We start from the raw sequence: 12,500 nt of genomic DNA on the forward strand, positions 1-12,500 counted from the left end.
CCCCCCCCCTTCTTATTTTTTGACCAAAGCCGCCAAAACACCATAAAACCCCAAAACTGTGAAAAGGCAAAGACAAAATGTTTGAGACCGGTCCACCACCTTACCTCCAGGTCTGGATCCGTTACTGGTATAAATACCTTGACGCCCCGCTTCAAATGAATTGTTTGTCCAATAACCCATAACTGCTAGTTAACCACCCTTAATTATCCCGCGGCCTGTCCTCTTTCTGAAGCTATCCCTTGACGCAACCCTCCATCAATAGAAAGCTTAAGCAACGACAACGGCGCCGGCAATACAAATTCGCGTTATTTTAATCGCTTTCTGCCTATTTTTTTTTAATATGGCACAAGGGTGCGGTAGTTCCTCAAAAGTGACTTTCGTCTGAACGGCATTAAGACCATTTGAGGGTCACCCACATGTCGCACCAGCAGAAGCCCTTTGGCTTACCCGTTAATTAGTTTGTAATGTCCTGTCCAATTTTGAGGTCTTTTAGTTTTTAAGCATTGGTAATAAATTCAGTTTAAAGATAACAAAACATGCTCCTGAGTAAAATTCACTCGTTTCTTCTTTAAATAAATAGTCTGCAAAAAACTAACTGCAAATTGCTCTGACGGACGTTTTCCAGCATGTCATGCATTTCTTGCAGTTGCACTAAGCAAACGTTTATTGCACACAATAAGAAAGGACTGAAGATGTTGTTTCCGCTTCATAATTCCTCTTCTTGTTAGTCTAATCTGATGTCAGGTCAAAACATTATTTGGCTTTACGTTTGCACCAGAAAAGACCTTAAAAGCCAGGAGTTAACAGAAAAAGACAAGCCAAAAGACAGATGAAGAAAAAAAATAACATAGTTTTTATATATAACTCTGAATCGAATTCTCATCAAAAGATTAATGACAATCGATCGTAAAAAAACGAAAATGTCTGCAGTCTCTGACTTTTATGATGTTTTGTCAAAAGGAAGAAATTGATTACGTGCTAGACAACCATAAAGGTGCATGTGATCATCTTGTGTCAACTGAATGAACTACGGCTTTCGACGTTTCCAGAGCAAAACAGCGTCTTTGGTTTTTTAATTTTGTTGTAATATTTAACTGAATATTTACATTTCATCTGTCGGGTCGGGAAGCCTTCATTTTCGGGTTCCTGAGAACGTTTTTTTTTTCACTTCAGGGTGAACTATTTACACAATCGAGAGGTTGAGCGGCCACGCGATTGAAAATCTGAACATCTATGAGATACAAGAACAGACTTGTGAATTATCGTAAATCACAATGCTGACAAGCACAAAAGCAGAAGAAACGGTTAATAAATATAAAGTTAGTTACTATCTGAATGTTTTTGGGTTAGGGTAAAGGGATATATTGTTACGCGAATGATGTAATTTCATGACACTCAAAATTCGCAAAAAGGGTGAGTTTCATGTAAACAATCTTCGTACTAGCAAGTCGTAGCAATAAATTGGATTAACCAGGAAGTTAAAGAAATATTGGTGGGTTCTCAAAGAAACTTCATTTTACACTACAATCATTTGTCAGAAAAATAAAATTTCTGTCTCTTCGCGTATCACATTTCAACGCACGTATGCAAATTTGTTAACTCATTTTCACCGCGTCCCAATTCTAGCGAAATTCTTCTTCTTTCAAATATTAACAGAAATATTATTTCTCGTCAAGCGTTGCAACTTTTATGTTCAAAAAACCGCTAAAAATAAAGATTTTTTAACGGTCTATCCGTAGGTATTTTTTCATAATTTAATATTCTCTGTCAAAATTTGCACAACCATCAAATCACAAAAATAGCAACGCACGCAACAAATTTAGTCTCATTTACCTCTTCGTCGAATTCTCATGCGTAACACGGGAACCTTTCCCTTGAATAATGAAGCACAAAATAGACGACAAGCTTTGTTTCAAAATAATTCTTGGCTGTCACATTTCCAATTAATTTTTACCTGAAGACTGTGCAGAGTTGAGTACAAAATAAATGCAAATTGCCAGACAACTGAGATGCGACTTCAGTAAACAATGTGATGCATTCAAGGCGTTCGATTCCTTTTGAACCCATACGGAATTTGCCATTTGGTTTCAGTCTTGTATATAACACCACAGTTAGCCAAACAGCATTGGAAACAATGCTCATCTGATGATATTCGACGGCAAAAGATGCAATTGTTATCGATGACCATTACTCGTCGGTTTGAAGATTCCAGATATTTACTTTTCGCCGCCTGTCTTGTTTATCTGATTGACTTTTCCATCATTGAGCTCCATAAGGGTATCCTTTATTTTAAAAGATCCACTAAAACGCTATTCGCGTTATAATGACTTTCAACGCCATTGCAGGTGAAGTTAAATATTCTACTGTGACCACTGGATAAAATCTATGCATTAGTAAGTACCCCCTCAAATTTACCAAACATACGCGCAGAATACTCTACACACCATGCAGATTCAGCCAGAAGACCAAGCTGCGCATCCTGAACTCAAATGTGCTGTCCGTACTACTGTATGGAGCCGAAATGTGGAGAGTGACAACAGCTGATCTCAACAAACTGGATGTGTTTCACCATACATGCCTGAGGAGAGTGCTGAGGAGATTCTGGCCTAACCATCTTAGCAACGAAGAGCTTTATGAAGCAACAGGGAGTACGCCGGTATCAGCCCTTGTACGAGTGAGAAGATGGCGATGGATAGGACACATATTGAGCACTAGTCCTAGTAACATCTCGAGGACTGCACTAACGTGGGCACCTGAAGGTAAAAGGAGACGAGGCCGGCCGAGAGAAACGTGGAGAAGAACCGTGGAGAAGGAAAGGAACCAGCTGGGATGGAATTCGTGGGGGGCTGCGGTTGCATCGGCGGCAGACCGGGATGGATGGCGCAATCTTCTGGCCGGCCTTAAGAGTCCTCATGTGCCCGATGAGGATAAGTAATAAGTAAAGTAAGCAGTAGTTGTTTGACTCTACTATTCCAAAAAGACACAAAATAGAAGCAACTAAAAAACTGTGCTTGGCAACTTTGAAATATTTTGTCTATTTTGGTAATAAACGTGTTTTTTGACTAGTACCCAGTCTCCCAATGCAAAAACACCCTTTTAGCATGCCTTTTTAGCAAAAAATCTTAACATTGCCAAGCACAGAAATGACAAACTTGACGGCCTTAAAATTATAAAACTAAAAAAAAATTTAAGGTTAACAACATGGTAGCAGTTTTGGCATTTTTTGATGAGCAAAAAGGCCCAGTTATACCAGCAATAAGAATAACGGACGGGTTATAAATAGCAATAAGAATAACTGAGCAACCTATACTGCTAACAAAGAGTAAGATTAATCGTACGGGTTATAAATTACTCGTTTCGTTCTCGTTCTCGTTCTAGAATCTTAAGGTCCATGATATCTGTTCACTCGCCGCGAAAACACACACAGCTCAACAAATTGACCTTCTTCCAATCAGTGGCTTCATAGCTCAGTTGGCAAAGCATTGCACCAGCAACGCAGAGGTCATAGGTTTAAATCCCGTCGAAAGCCACCTGAAGTTTTTAGGTGTCTGTAAGAAACAATTACTTAAATAGTCCAGATAAGCACGAGTATCACTTCTCTCTTTCGATTTCTGTTGTGATGCAGATGGTCGCATCCTTTTGATCGATTTTGAAAACGGCAATTTAACAGATCCTGTTATTGAAGTGCATTTCGTCATCCTGGCAAATGTGATCTCATTGACGTTTCTTGTCAGATGCAATTGAAATACCAGAGGACTGTCTAATTGTCCCCTCGTTATCAACAACAAAAACCAGTTTGATTCGGTTTCACAAACGATCATTACTTCCTCCAAGCATTGGGTTCACTTTTAAGTCTTTTTCTATCCCTCAGATAGTTGACTGGCCAGTTCAGCGAGCCTTAGTCTACCATAAACCTGTTTGTTTATGTTGCTTGCAATTCAAAGATCTGGCGATGTGACAAATATCTTGCTAACCTTGTCTCAGGCGGTGCTGTAAGTTACGGCTGCCTTTGTTTTGAGTTCCGTTCATGCCCCGTTGTGGGGACTTTAAACGAGAGAAAATGGGGGCCACAACTAACAGTTCCTCCGCCGGGGAACTCAGATATTAAGAGGACTACACCCCTCAAATCGGAAGACATTACAATAAATAGGGAAGAAACGCAATCACTTTTAGTACTGTCCATGAATTCTATTATTTACAGGTAGTAAAAAAAAGCAAGTCGTTAAAGAAAATAACAATTGCGACCATGTTTTGAGAAAAGAAACATTTGTTAGAAATGACCGAAAGTGAGAATTCACCGTTTCTACAATTTCATTCCTAGCAGTATAGCAGGACAATTGTCGGCTGAAACTAGTGCTATTCCCTTGTTCCCATGAGTCTCCTATAGCTCAGTGATATAGCATCCGAACTAGTCACCGTAAGGAAGGTCGTGCGTTCGACTTCTACAAAGGAACACTCGGATCTTTTTCCGAGTATCCCCGAGTGACCATCAGAAAAAATATCCCTCTTATCTTGTAGTCATTTCTTTTTGTTAGAAAGCTGACCTTTGAAGGCATGTTTACATGGAGGTGGGGTAACCCACCTGTCTACATAAACTTTTATTTTTGAGCCTCACGTTTACACGATAGGTGAGGTAGCCCGCTGAGGCAGGTTGCTGGGCGATCTTCCAGACCGGCTAACCCGCCCAGCCGGGGTACCGGTGGCGTTTTTTCATGTAAACTTGAAGGTGGGGTAACCCGCCAACCCGCGTCGGCTCGTGTCACGATAAGCTGCCTTTAGCGGAGGCGTTGTAGCATTAAAAGGGTTAATAAGAAACCAGACCACTGAAAAGTTGAAGCAAGAGTAGCTAGTAACGACAACAAAAACAACCTGTTTTATTTAAACACGATGGGTTTTAAAGCTAATGTAGCTTATAGGGCCGTGTAAAAAATGTTAATAGGATAATAAAAAAATTAAAAAATACAAAAAAAGACATAAATAAAATCAATAAAAGACGAAATCACTTTGAATTTGGGAACCAATTCAGTTTGCGATGACTCTTCACTAAAGTTCAAGTTTCTGAGGGCGGGAGACTTTTTGCCCTCTTAGCAAAACCTCTGGCGCTGACAGCGGATGGTGCTCCAAGATTCCAAACAATGGATCCTCTTTATGATATAGAATTTTTCATATAATAAGTTTCAAAACCTTGTACGCTAACACGATGTTGATGACGAAGTCACACTTGGACTCTTTCCTTTGGAAAAAATGTTCCAAGCACGATGAAGTTGTGTGATTATAAATTTTATAAATTAAGGTAGCTATTTTGACCCTGTAAATGTCGAATAAAGAGTCCCACTTAGCTTTCGGTAGATCGTTTGTCTATAAGGCGAAGAGTATGAGCTCAAGTACGGAGCCCTGTGGTATGCCGTGCCACTTTGGAATTCTCTGAGGGTACACCATTAATTACAGTGTAGTGTTCACGTTCAGAAAGATAATCTCTTAATTAGCCATGCCAGTAAGTTTCCCGTAATTCCGAAGTTGGGCTCTAGCTTGAGAAGAAGGTTTGGGTGTGAAACGCAATCGAACGCCTTCTGAAAGTCTATGAATACGGTTCCCACAACTAATTTGTTATCAATTGCTCGTCGCCAAGTTTCAGTCAAGTGTAATGATGAGTAAGTAATAGCTCGATCTCTCTTTTTGGTTGGCCCATTGGTTGTCCGTGACGAACGCTTGGTTCTCCGAGAAAACATGTTTCACAATTATTTCCGCTACACATGATTCTAAAACCTTGCTGGGTACACTTAGCAAGGGGAGGGGGCTATAATTTCCGATTTCTGTTGGATCATGGAAAAGTTACAAAGCCATACAAAAGCGACCTACCAATGGGAAAAAGGGTGCTTCGTTTTCGAGTTGTGAGTATTTCGTTTTCGACCTGCGGTGCTTCGTTTTCTAGTGCTGAGTGCTTTGTTTTCGACTTAGGGTCCTTCGTTTTCGATCTTTTGGGTGTTTCCTACTTAGTTCCTCGTTTTCAATACTACCCATTCAGTTGTGACTGACGCACGCACGCAAAAAATCCACCGCTTATTCCTTAACTTATTTGCAGTGGTGTTCATTATTCCTGCTCAACTGGTTGTAAAGAGGAAGATTGAGTAGCAAGTTCTTCTGGTAACAAAATTAGAATTCGGAAATGCTGAGAGTATCCCCAACGATGCAGCTACCCATGAAATGGTTTTGCATAATTAAGAGTTTCCTAAATTGCGATAATTTACTCGATAGTTTACAAACACTTTGAAAGAACTGAAATATGACAACCTCTTCAGGACACAATACTGTCGCGAGCCTTTAATATGTTAATTTTTGCGGGAACAACACGGATCGTTTGCCTTGTAAATACGTTAAGAACTACGAATATTTACATGTATCGTCAATCGTTTTCTAACAACACTTTCTGGTCGGTAGAATGAGTCTCTTAATCTCTCAACAGTGATTTGTGTCTGTGACAAATCGTTTCCCGAAAAAACTTCCCCCTTTTTAGAGATTCAATACTTTAGTAATCCTCCCTTTTAGAGATTCTCTATTTTATTAATTTTCCGTTCCTTAATACCCGTTCCCATTCACCGTTCATTATTTTAGAACAAGCCAATTAGAGTCCCGCTTTATGTGCTGAAGGTAGAGTTGTAAGATGCGCTACGGTTTTGTTAGGTGGGTGTTAAATATGGCGTTAATTTTTAAGGCACGTGTTGTGCAACCTAAAACTTTGGATTACTCTGGTCAAAGCGATCTTCCAATGGAAAATAGGGTGCTTCGTTTTCGAGTTGTGAATGTTTCGTTTTTTTGATTTGAGCGCTTCGTTTTCGACTTAGGGTCCTTCGTTTTCGATCTTTTGGGTGTTTCCTGCTTAGTTCCTCGTTTTCAAGAGCTTCGTTTTCGATACAACTCATCCAGTTGTGACTGACACCCGCACGCAAAAAAACCCACCGCTTATTCCTTAACTTATTTGCGGTGGTGTTCATTATTCCTGCTCAACTGGTTGCAAAGAGGAACATTGAAAGGTAATTAGTAATATTAGCTTGGTGCAAGGGTATAATAAATAATTATTTGTTGGTTGTTTGATCGATCTATACTACCCTCTATTCTCTCCTTGTACATCGAGAAAGTAAGGAAATGATGTCTGACGAGCGTACGGAATTTAAGAAGGTTTTAGTTTTCTTATCGACTCAGATTCAAAATGGAGGGTGTTACGAGGCAAATGATGAGTGAAAATGAGTATACGGAATGAGTAACACGTAGGGAATTTTCAAAAAACCCACATTCCGATCCATTTTAATCTTCTTCAGTTTTGCCTTTGCCCTGCCTGCTTTAAATTTGTATTTGATGTTTTATTCAAACCTTCCTTCACTGTTTTAAGTAGCCGGTTATTTTTACGTTTCCCATGATTTGGTTGCCAGTTCCCAGTTGCTAAATTTGGCTAATTATAAATTTCGTAACACATCCCCCTTTGAAGGTAAGCGAAGTTACACCCTTATATTTTTTCGTTCCCATAACGACCTGAACCGCATAGGAATAAGCCATCAGTAGTTCGGAGCAATGGAACTATTAACTATTTGGGTAACAATACTTGATCTCTTTCCGTGTTGAACTGATTCATTGATTTCCGGTTTGATAAAGGTTGAAATGAGTTTTTGTTCTTCCTGTTCCATTTGTTACTTCTCTTAAGAACTTTTCAGTTTTACTCTCCAATTCTACTCAGATAAATTTGTGTTCAGAAAGTTAACACTTTTCCCACAGGTTGTTTTACCGAGCGACTTGATAATGGAATAACCACGTAAAATTGAAATTTCAGACTCACGAAGCCATTGCTTTACCTCCACGAAACTTTTGCTTTTGAAAAGGATCCGTTTGGACCAACACTGGTAAGTCGCTCCTTGCTCCTTATTGCCTTATCTCATGAATATATGACTCATGCGATGCAAACCAGCTCCGATTACATATGTCTTGTTTTTTTTTCTTTTAATGTCAGTTAAAAGCCTTGAAAGTAACTAAGAATCAGCTCCCTCAAGATTTTAAAGTTAGAAATGGCGGACCATTGAATAAGAAAATTCCACTTAAAACAAACAGGTGTTTCTTTTAAATCAAAGCCTTAAAACTTGGGTCACTTAGTGTTTGGTTAATATAGTTTTGTTCGCCAAAGAAAAACAAAAGACCTGATTTTTTGGTCAAAGTGGCAGTTCAATAATATGAGCAAGGAATTTTATGCGTAATGAACCAGTTCTGATCCCTTTTCTCTTGTTTCCTGTTGTTTTCTCCATACCTCCTTTATATTAAAGCAAGGAAGTATGACGGTATTGTTTTTATGTTTATTTTGTAAAACGGTCACCGTCATTCATTTGTGACTGAAGTACGCACACAAAGAATCTACCGATATTGCTTATCCATTAATTTATTTTTAGCTGGATTCTTTGTTGATGTTCACCCTGTTCCAACAAGAGTATTGCAAGGTATTTGAATATACTAGCTTACTGTGTATTATGTATAGTTAATTATTTGTTTGTTGTGTGATAGAACTATCCTGCCTTCTATTCTTTTGCTTGTACATCGAGAAAATAAGCTAACTAAGTCTTTTATGGTAAGGTGAAGTGGAGGTGTTTGAGCCTTCTGGGCCATCGTAAAGGAAGGAACTTTAAGGGAGAACTGAAAATTTTTCCATTTTTTTTTTCCTTTTTTTAAATCCTAACATAAGTAAACTTAAACCTGTATAGATATTTCGTCTCGTTTCCTGTTTTTTTTTGTTTTGTTTTTTTTTCTTTTTTCTTTGCGAGAAAATTACGTTGGAAGTTGGGCTTTCTTCCCTTTTTGGGTCTTTTCAGTGCGGGCTCAAAAACTAAATCAGCAGCCTGCTGTGACGTATGATATGTGGAACAGAGATTTCGTAATCAAAAGAAACAAGGTAAACACAAGTGCTGTTGTGGATAAATTCCTCGTTGTTCATCTACATCTACATCGACATCGCGGACTCAATAATCACGACAAACATCAGTCTAAAAACTGCTTCTATATGGGGCGCTCTCGCATGTCTTCCCCATATCATACTTCATAAGCTGCAAAAATTACCGCTGACTCCTCCATTTGGAGCCGCAATGCTGATGGCCCAAAATCACTAATTGGAGACACTGTAAACTGAAACTAATAATCAACGCAAATCAAGTCAAATGTTGGTTTTTGAGGAAAGGGGAAAACCGGAGTACCTGGAGAAAAACTTCTCGGTGCAGAGAAGAGAACCAACAAACGCAACCAACAAATGATGCCGAGTCTGCAATCGAACGCTTTCCGAAAGGAAGCTTTTCTTTTGACATAACTGCCTGGCTAGAGACCAGGCATTTCGAAGGACTAACTCTACAACGCCTTCTTCGAGGATGATAAGACACTCCTCCAGAAGAATAAGAGGGATTATTATGCAAGTCTTCCTTCAAATAGTCCATTTTACAGTTGTGTGCTTAGTTACCTGGCCCATGAACGAAAGTGAGGCTGGAGTTGACCTTGTTTTGATAGAAAGCGCACTGCTTCTCTTATGTAAATTATCACTAATTAGCACGACACTAACATCATTAACATGAGAAAAGAAGGGAGGTCTGTATCATAACAAGGTCAACACCAGCCTCACTTTCATTCAAAGGCCACGTAACTAAGCACACAACTGTAAAGAGGTCTATTGTTGCATTTTCTTTGCAAACTGACTGGTCTGGCCAGGCAGTTCTGGCGAAAGGAAAGTTTTCGTACCCGGTTAGATTCAAGATCAAGGGTTTGCCCCTTATGGCGATGTGTCTGTAATAGGTCATGAAATGTTATCAGTCGTTTTTTTTAAATCCCCAGTCCCTTTTTCTCGCGATAGAAATATCTTTTAGGGTAATTAATCAGTTTTGCTTGAATGAATTCGAACAAAAGCAGAGCGTGCATCGACCCCTTTTATAGAGTGTTTTCACGTGACGTCAATGCGGCCATGTTGGTATCCCCAACTAATCCTCCGGGAATTGAGTTCTATTTTCACGCAAACGTTTTCTTTTGTTTCGGTGGAAAAACAAGGTTACTGACACGTAAGTGAAAACACTCTACCGAGCGTCTTCTTGTTTAAGTTTCAAACAACAATCGGATAACCTTTGGAAATCTGTTTGGCTGAACAGTTTTCAAAAACGCAAATTTCAATCCATTTTAATCTTCTTCAGTTTCTCCCTTGCCCTGCTACCATTAAAATTGTATTTGATGTTTTATTCAAACCTTCCTTCAATGTTTTAAGTAATTATTTTTACGTTTCCCCTGATTTGGTTGCCAGTTCGCAGTCGCTAAATTTGGCTAATTATGAAATTCGTAACATATTCCCTTTAGAGCTAAGCAAGGTTAGAGCCTTATAAGTTTTCATTCCCACAGCGACCTGAACATGATAGGAATAATCCATCAGATGATTGGAACAATGGAGCAATTAGCGATTTGAGTGACAATCACTTGATCTTGTTTTGTGTTGAACTGTGCAATTAATTATTTTTGTTGTTCTTCTTGTTCCATGTGTTACGAATGTTTTGCAATGGAAGCGTTTGTATCTAAATAAATGCATTTCAAAAACGTTTGTTTTTGTGTTCAAATTTCCCAGGCGCCGCCATCTTGATTGAATGAATGGTGACTTGTCGTGGTTGCCTTATTAGGAACTTTAAGATCTACGACACGGTGGTCAGCGTGAACGCCACAAAAGAGGAATATCATTGGTTATTAAATTCTCAACCTCGGATAATGCATTTCGCGTGCTTTGATTGGTTCACTCAATCTCGGTTATCAGCTCATATACCTTTGTTTGACCTTATATGGTAAATGATTGCGCGAAACGTTGCTAACTTTTTTTTTTTTCGCCGGAAAGCGAAATTTCCCTTTGAATAAAGCCAAAAAAGAAGAAAAGCCTTTTTTGTGGAAAGTTTGGATCAATTCTGACCTTTAAAATACGCGAAAAGTTAAGAAATGTTTTTGTGATGAGCCTACGTCTGTCTGACCTCAAGGTATTACAGATTATCGCATCTTCATCAATTTTTTTCGATTTCACTCTGATTTTCTCGCTTTTTTCGCTCGCATTTCGTACTTCCAAATTTTTGGAGTTTAAGGAATTTAATAAAACAATTATTCCATTTGCGCTTGTTGGATATGAGACTGGTTATAGCCAACTCGGCGCTACGCGCCTCGTTGGCTATTTACCATCTCATATCCAATGCGCGCTCATGGAATAATTGTTAATTAAAAGAGGAAAAATAATCGTGCTTCTCTTGTGGCATGCATTTTAGCATATATTTTTGCGGTACTCTGCTCAAAAACGACGTGAAATCACCAAATTTGAGGTTTTCACGACAACGTGAGCGTATAAATGTAAACCTGTCATTCTATATTTTTACTCTGAAACCTCACGTATCAATTTACTTTTAGGATACTTCGCCCACATTGTACGCCGTAAAGGAGATGGAATAATCACGACAGATTTATGACAGTGTAGAATATGTTTTGAGGTGACGTTTTGTCGACGTCGCCGTCGTAAATCTTAAAGTCGTGAAAACAATAAGGGAAACCGCAACACGTGACAATTATTTAAGATGGCGGCGCCCGGGAAATTTAAAGTGAAAATAAGTGATTCTGAAGTTCATTTTGTTCGATCCAAAAACTTTTTTGGAGAAAATTGTCGAGCAAATTTGATTGCAAACATTATTTTGTTAGGTTTAAAATTATTCATTAGTCGGAGTGGAGTTCCCTTTAAGAACTTTTCAGTTTTCTACTCCAGGTTTACTCAGATTTTTGTTAAGAAAGTTAACACTTTTTTACAAGATAGTGTTTTACGGAGAGATTTGATAATGGAATAACCACATCAAATTAAAATTTCAGAGTCACGAAGCCATTGCTTGACCTCACACGAAACGTTTGCCGTTTTGAAAAGCATCCGTTTAGACCAACACTGGTAAGTCGTTTATTGCTCCTTATAGCCTTATCTTATGAGTACAGGACTCAGCCACGGCAAAGCAGCTCCCATTACATACACTCTGTTTTTTAGTAAAAACCTCTAATTATGGAGCTGAGGCTGAACGTTGTTATATGTTTTTACGATGTTAAGCTAAAAACGCTTTTAAGACGCTGTTAACTTACAAGGTATAGTATTTCAATAAATCAATGCGGACGTGACAAGCCTGGTGTAGTGGTACCATTGAGTACTACAACTCAAAGCTGAAAGAATGCAAGGTCAACTACCTTGATGATACGTCAGACTTTTTTTCCACCTGATAACTTTGATGGGGTTGAAGTTATTTTGGAACGATTATAAATAAGAACTGCTCAATATTACAAACTGAGATGTGTATCATGCAATAAGAACCCCATCGTTATTTTATACAAAATGTGCCCTTAAGTATCTGGATTAAATTTACATTTATTTACCTTTATTTTATTCTGTCATTTAAAATACAAATGAACAAAATAAAAGCGTTCTTTATCGACCCTCAGCC

At 38.7% G+C, this 12,500-nt stretch overlaps 1 protein-coding gene and 1 long non-coding RNA gene across 2 annotated transcripts in view; both read left to right on the forward strand.

Annotated features, from left to right (window-relative positions):
- LOC137972417 (tetratricopeptide repeat protein 28-like) overlaps window positions 1-12,500 on the forward strand; it is a 57,119-nt gene that overhangs the window by 26,428 nt on the left and 18,191 nt on the right. The gene's annotated exons all lie outside the window — the stretch shown is intronic.
- LOC137972420 (uncharacterized) lies at window positions 6,893-12,412 on the forward strand. Its single transcript, XR_011117122.1, has 5 exons — window positions 6,893-7,031; window positions 7,823-7,892; window positions 8,430-8,477; window positions 11,887-11,959; window positions 12,053-12,412. It is a non-coding gene; the product is annotated as an uncharacterized lncRNA (long non-coding RNA).

Source organism: Montipora foliosa, chromosome 10 (genome assembly GCF_036669935.1).
Source record: "Montipora foliosa isolate CH-2021 chromosome 10, ASM3666993v2, whole genome shotgun sequence".
Lineage (NCBI taxonomy): Eukaryota > Metazoa > Cnidaria > Anthozoa > Scleractinia > Acroporidae > Montipora > Montipora foliosa.